Here is a 7334-nt window from a genome sequence, read left to right on the forward strand (position 1 = left end):
AGGTAATTACACTCTTTCAAATAGTGGGGGGGTTTAACAGGAGGTAATTACACTCTTTCAAATAGTGGGGGGGTTTAACAGGAGGTAATTACACTCTTTCAAATATTGGGGGAGTTTAACAGGAGGTAATTACACTCTTTCAAATATTGGGGGGGTTTAACAGGAGGTAATTACACTCTTTCAAATATTGGGGGGGTTTAACAGGAGGTAATTACACTCTTTCAAATAGTGGGGGGGGTTAACAGGAGGTATTTACACTCTTTCAAATAGTGGGGGGGTTTAACAGGAGGTAATTACACTCTTTCAAATAGTGGGGGGTTTAACAGGAGGTAATTACACTCTTTCAAATATTGGGGGGGTTTAACAGGAGGTAATTACACTCTTTCAAATATTGGGGGGGTTTAACAGGAGGTAATTACACTCTTTCAAATATTGGGGGGGTTTAACAGGAGGTAATTACACTCTTTCAAATATTGGGGGGGTTTAACAGGAGGTAATTACACTCTTTCAAATATTGGGGGGGTTAACAGGAGGTAATTGCACTCTTTCAAATATTGGGGGGTTTAACAGGAGGTAATTACACTCTTTCAAATATTGGGGGGGTTTAACAGGAGGTAATTACACTCTTTCAAATATTGGGGGGGTTTAACAGGAGGTAATTACACTCTTTCAAATATTGGGGGGGTTTAACAGGAGGTAATTACACTCTTTCAAATATTGGGGGGGTTTAACAGGAGGTAATTACACTCTTTCAAATATTGGGGGGGTTTAACAGGAGGTAATTACACTCTTTCAAATAGTGGGGGGGTTTAACAGGAGGTAATTACACTCTTTCAAATATTGGGGGGGTTTAACAGGAGGTAATTACACTCTTTCAAATATTGGGGGGGTTTAACAGGAGGTAATTACACTCTTTCAAATAGTGGGGGGGGTTAACAGGAGGTATTTACACTCTTTCAAATAGTGGGGGGGTTTAACAGGAGGTAATTACACTCTTTCAAATAGTGGGGGGGTTTAACAGGAGGTAATTACACTCTTTCAAATATTGGGGGGGTTTAACAGGAGGTAATTACACTCTTTCAAATATTGGGGGGGTTTAACAGGAGGTAATTACACTCTTTCAAATATTGGGGGGGTTTAACAGGAGGTAATTACACTCTTTCAAATATTGGGGGGGTTTAACAGGAGGTAATTACACTCTTTCAAATATTGGGGGGGTTAACAGGAGGTAATTACACTCTTTCAAATATTGGGGGGGTTTAACAGGAGGTAATTACACTCTTTCAAATATTGGGGGGGTTTAACAGGAGGTAATTACACTCTTTCAAATATTGGGGGGGTTTAACAGGAGGTAATTACACTCTTTCAAATAGTGGGGGGGTTTAACAGGAGGTATTTACACTCTTTCAAATAGTGGGGGGGTTTAACAGGAGGTAATTACACTCTTTCAAATAGTGGGGGGGTTTAACAGGAGGTAATTACACTCTTTCAAATATTGGGGGGGTTTAACAGGAGGTAATTACACTCTTTCAAATATTGGGGGGGTTTAACAGGAGGTAATTACACTCTTTCAAATATTGGGGGGGTTTAACAGGAGGTAATTACACTCTTTCAAATATTGGGGGGGTTTAACAGGAGGTAATAAAACTCTTTCAAATAGTGGGGGGGTTTAACAGGAGGTATTTACACTCTGTCAAATAGTGGGGGGGTTTAACAGGAGGTAATTACACTCTTTCAAATATTGGGGGGGTTTAACAGGAGGTAATTACACTTTCAAATATTGGGGGGGTTTAACAGGAGGTAATTACACTCTTTCAAATATTGGGGGGGTTTAACAGGAGGTAATTACACTCTTTCAAATAGTGGGGGGGTTTAACAGGAGGTATTTACACTCTTTCAAATAGTGGGGGGGTTTAACAGGAGGTAATTACACTCTTTCAAATAGTGGGGGGTTTAACAGCAGGTAATTACACTTTTTCAAATATTGGGGGGGTTTAAAAGGAGGTAATTACACTCTTTCAAATAGTGGGGGGGGTTTAACAGGAGGTAATTACACTCTTTCAAATAGTGGGGGGGTTTAACAGGAGGTAATTACACTCTTTCAAATAGTGGGGGGGTTTAACAGGAGGTAATTACACTCTTTCAAATATTGGGGGAGTTTAACAGGAGGTAATTACACTCTTTCAAATATTGGGGGGGTTTAACAGGAGGTAATTACACTCTTTCAAATATTGGGGGGGTTTAACAGGAGGTAATTACACTCTTTCAAATAGTGGGGGGGGTTAACAGGAGGTATTTACACTCTTTCAAATAGTGGGGGGGTTTAACAGGAGGTAATTACACTCTTTCAAATAGTGGGGGGGTTTAACAGGAGGTAATTACACTCTTTCAAATATTGGGGGGGTTTAACAGGAGGTAATTACACTCTTTCAAATATTGGGGGGGTTTAACAGGAGGTAATTACACTCTTTCAAATATTGGGGGGGTTTAACAGGAGGTAATTACACTCTTTCAAATATTGGGGGGGTTTAACAGGAGGTAATTACACTCTTTCAAATATTGGGGGGGGTTAACAGGAGGTAATTGCACTCTTTCAAATATTGGGGGGGTTTAACAGGAGGTAATTACACTCTTTCAAATATTGGGGGGGTTTAACAGGAGGTAATTACACTCTTTCAAATATTGGGGGGGTTTAACAGGAGGTAATTACACTCTTTCAAATATTGGGGGGGTTTAACAGGAGGTAATTACACTCTTTCAAATATTGGGGGGGTTTAACAGGAGGTAATTACACTCTTTCAAATATTGGGGGGGTTTAACAGGAGGTAATTACACTCTTTCAAATATTGGGGGGGTTTAACAGGAGGTAATTACACTCTTTCAAATATTGGGGGGGTTTAACAGGAGGTAATTACACTCTTTCAAATAGTGGGGGGGTTTAACAGGAGGTAATTACACTCTTTCAAATATTGGGGGGGTTTAACAGGAGGTAATTACACTCTTTCAAATATTGGGGGGGTTTAACAGGAGGTAATTACACTCTTTCAAATAGTGGGGGGGTTTAACAGGAGGTAATTACACTCTTTCAAATATTGGGGGGGTTTAACAGGAGGTAATTACACTCTTTCAAATATTGGCGGGGTTTAACAGGAGGTAATTACACTCTTTCAAATATTGGGGGGGTTTAACAGGAGGTAATTACACTCTTTCAAATAGTGGGGGGGTTTAACAGGAGGTAATTACACTCTTTCAAATAGTGGGGGGGTTTAACAGGAGATAATTACACTCTTTCAAATATTGGGGGGGTTTAACAGGAGGTAATTACACTCTTTCAAATATTGGGGGGGTTTAACAGGAGGTAATTACACTCTTTCAAATATTGGGGGGGTTTAACAGGAGGTAATTACACTCTTTCAAATAGTGGGGGGGTTTAACAGGAGGTATTTACACTCTTTCAAATAGTGGGGGGGGTTTAACAGGAGGTAATTACACTCTTTCAAATAGTGGGGGGGTTTAACAGGAGGTAATTACACTCTTTCAAATATTGGGGTGGTTTAACAGGAGGTAATTACACTCTTTCAAATAGTGGGGGGGTTTAACAGGAGGTAATTACACTCTTTCAAATAGTGGGGGGGTTTAACAGTAGGTAATTACACTCTTTCAAATATTGGGGGGGGTTAACAGGAGGTAATTACACTCTTTCAAATAGTGGGGGGGTTTAACAGGAGGTATTTACACTCTTTCAAATAGTGGGGGGGTTTAACAGCAGGTAATTACACTCTTTCAAATAGTGGGGGGGTTTAACAGGAGGTAATTACACTCTTTCAAATAGTGGGGGGGTTTAACAGGAGGTATTTACACTCTTTCAAATAGTGGGGGGGTTTAACAGGAGGTAATTACACTCTTTCAAATAGTGGGGGGGTTTAACAGGAGGTAATTACACTCTTTCAAATATTGGGGGGGTTTAACAGGAGGTAATTACACTCTTTCAAATATTGGGGGGGTTTAACAGGAGGTAATTACACTCTTTCAAATATTGGGGGGGTTTAACAGGAGGTAATTACACTCTTTCAAATAGTGGGGGGGTTTAACAGGAGGTAATTACACTCTTTCAAATATTGGGGGGGTTTAACAGGAGGTAATTACACTCTTTCAAATATTGGGGGGGTTTAACAGGAGGTAATTACACTCTTTCAAATATTGGGGGGGTTTAACAGGAGGTAATTACACTCTTTCAAATATTGGGGGGGTTTAACAGGAGGTAATTACACTCTTTCAAATATTGGGGGGGTTTAACAGGAGGTAATTACACTCTTTCAAATAGTGGGGGGGTTTAACAGGAGGTATTTACACTCTTTCAAATAGTGGGGGGGTTTAACAGGAGGTAATTACACTCTTTCAAATAGTGGGGGGGTTTAACAGGAGGTAATTACACTCTTTCAAATATTGGGGGGGTTTAACAGGAGGTAATTACACTCTTTCAAATATTGGGGGGGTTTAACAGGAGGTAATTACACTCTTCAAATATTGGGGGGGTTTAACAGGAGGTAATTACACTCTTTCAAATATTGGGGGGGTTTAACAGGAGGTAATTACACTCTTTCAAATAGTGGGGGGGTTTAACAGGAGGTATTTACACTCTTTCAAATAGTGGGGGGGTTTAACAGCAGGTAATTACACTCTTTCAAATAGTGGGGGGGTTTAACAGCAGGTAATTACACTCTTTCAAATAGTGGGGGGGTTTAACAGGAGGTATTTACACTCTTTCAAATAGTGGGTGGGTTTAACAGGAGGTAATTACACTCTTTCAAATAGTGGGGGGGTTTAACAGGAGGTAATTACACTCTTTCAAATATTGGGGGGGTTTAACAGGAGGTAATTACACTCTTTCAAATATTGGGGGGGTTTAACAGGAGGTAATTACACTCTTTCAAATATTGGGGGGGTTTAACAGGAGGTAATTACACTCTTTCAAATATTGGGGGGTTTAACAGGAGGTAATTACACTCTTTCAAATATTGGGGGGGTTTAACAGGAGGTAATTACACTCTTTCAAATATTGGGGGGGTTTAACAGGAGGTAATTACACTCTTTCAAATATTGGGGGGGTTTAACAGGAGGTAATTACACTCTTTCAAATATTGGGGGGGTTTAACAGGAGGTAATTACACTCTTTCAAATATTGGGGGGGTTTAACAGGAGGTAATTACACTCTTTCAAATAGTGGGGGGGTTTAACAGGAGGTATTTACACTCTTTCAAATAGTGGGGGGGTTTAACAGGAGGTAATTACACTCTTTCAAATAGTGGGGGGGTTTAACAGGAGGTAATTACACTCTTTCAAATATTGGGGGGGTTTAACAGGAGGTAATTACACTCTTTCAAATATTGGGGGGGTTTAACAGGAGGTAATTACACTCTTTCAAATATTGGGGGGTTTAACAGGAGGTAATTACACTCTTTCAAATAGTGGGGGGGTTTAACAGGAGGTATTTACACTCTTTCAAATAGTGGGGGTGGTTTAACAGGAGGTAATTACACTCTTTCAAATAGTGGGGGGGTTTAACAGGAGGTAATTACACTCTTTCAAATATTGGGGGGGTTTAACAGGAGGTAATTACACTCTTTCAAATAGTGGGGGGTTTAACAGGAGGTAATTACACTCTTTCAAATAGTGGGGGGGTTTAACAGGAGGTAATTACACTCTTTCAAATATTGGGGGGGTTAACAGGAGGTAATTACGCTCTTTCAAATAGTGGGGGGGTTTAACAGGAGGTATTTACACTCTTTCAAATAGTGGGGGGGTTTAACAGCAGGTAATTACACTCTTTCAAATAGTGGGGGGGTTTAACAGGAGGTAATTACACTCTTTCAAATAGTGGGGGGGTTTAACAGGAGGTATTTACACTCTTTCAAATAGTGGGGAGGTTTAACAGGAGGTAATTACACTCTTTCAAATAGTGGGGGGGTTTAACAGGAGGTAATTACACTCTTTCAAATATTGGGGGGGTTTAACAGGAGGTAATTACACTCTTTCAAATAGTGGGGGGGTTTAACAGGAGGTATTTACACTCTTTCAAATAGTGGGGGGGTTTAACAGCAGGTAATTACACTCTTTCAAATAGTGGGGGGGTTTAACAGGAGGTAATTACACTCTTTCAAATAGTGGGGGGGTTTAACAGGAGGTAATTACACTCTTTCAAATAGTGGGGGGGTTTAACAGGAGGTAATTACACTCTTTCAAATAGTGGGGGGGTTTAACAGGAGGTAATTACACTCTTTCAAATAGTGGGGGGGTTTAACAGGAGGTAATTACACTCTTTCAAATATTGGGGGAGTTTAACAGGAGGTAATTACACTCTTTCAAATATTGGGGGGGTTTAACAGGAGGTAATTACACTCTTTCAAATATTGGGGGGGTTTAACAGGAGGTAATTACACTCTTTCAAATAGTGGGGGGGTTAACAGGAGGTAATTACACTCTTTCAAATAGTGGGGGGGTTTAACAGGAGGTAATTACACTCTTTCAAATAGTGGGGGGGTTTAACAGGAGGTAATTACACTCTTTCAAATATTGGGGGGGTTTAACAGGAGGTAATTACACTCTTTCAAATATTGGGGGGGTTTAACAGGAGGTAATTACACTCTTTCAAATATTGGGGGGGTTTAACAGGAGGTAATTAAACTCTTTCAAATATTGGGGGGGTTTAACAGGAGGTAATTACACTCTTTCAAATATTGGGGGGGTTAACAGGAGGTAATTGACACTCTTTCAAATATTGGGGGGGTTTAACAGGAGGTAATTACACTCTTTCAAATATTGGGGGGGTTTAACAGGAGGTAATTACACTCTTTCAAATATTGGGGGGGTTTAACAGGAGGTAATTACACTCTTTCAAATATTGGGGGGGTTTAACAGGAGGTAATTACACTCTTTCAAATATTGGGGGGGTTTAACAGGAGGTAATTACACTCTTTCAAATATTGGGGGGGTTTAACAGGAGGTAATTACACTCTTTCAAATATTGGGGGGTTTAACAGGAGGTAATTACACTCTTTCAAATATTGGGGGGGTTTAACAGGAGGTAATTACACTCTTTCAAATAGTGGGGGGGTTTAACAGGAGGTAATTACACTCTTTCAAATATTGGGGGGGTTTAACAGGAGGTAATTACACTCTTTCAAATATTGGGGGGGTTTAACAGGAGGTAATTACACTCTTTCAAATATTGGGGGGGTTTAACAGGAGGTAATTACACTCTTTCAAATATTGGGGGGGTTTAACAGGAGGTAATTACACTCTTTCAAATATTGGGGGGGTTTAACAGGAGGTAA

General features: G+C 40.0%; 1 protein-coding gene across 5 annotated transcripts in view; it reads right to left on the minus strand.

Annotated features, from left to right (window-relative positions):
- dnaaf9 (dynein axonemal assembly factor 9) overlaps nt 1–7334 on the minus strand; it is a 194391-nt gene that overhangs the window by 186187 nt on the left and 870 nt on the right. The gene's annotated exons all lie outside the window — the stretch shown is intronic.

This window comes from Narcine bancroftii, chromosome 3, assembly GCF_036971445.1.
Source record: "Narcine bancroftii isolate sNarBan1 chromosome 3, sNarBan1.hap1, whole genome shotgun sequence".
Classification (NCBI taxonomy): Eukaryota; Metazoa; Chordata; class Chondrichthyes; order Torpediniformes; family Narcinidae; genus Narcine; species Narcine bancroftii.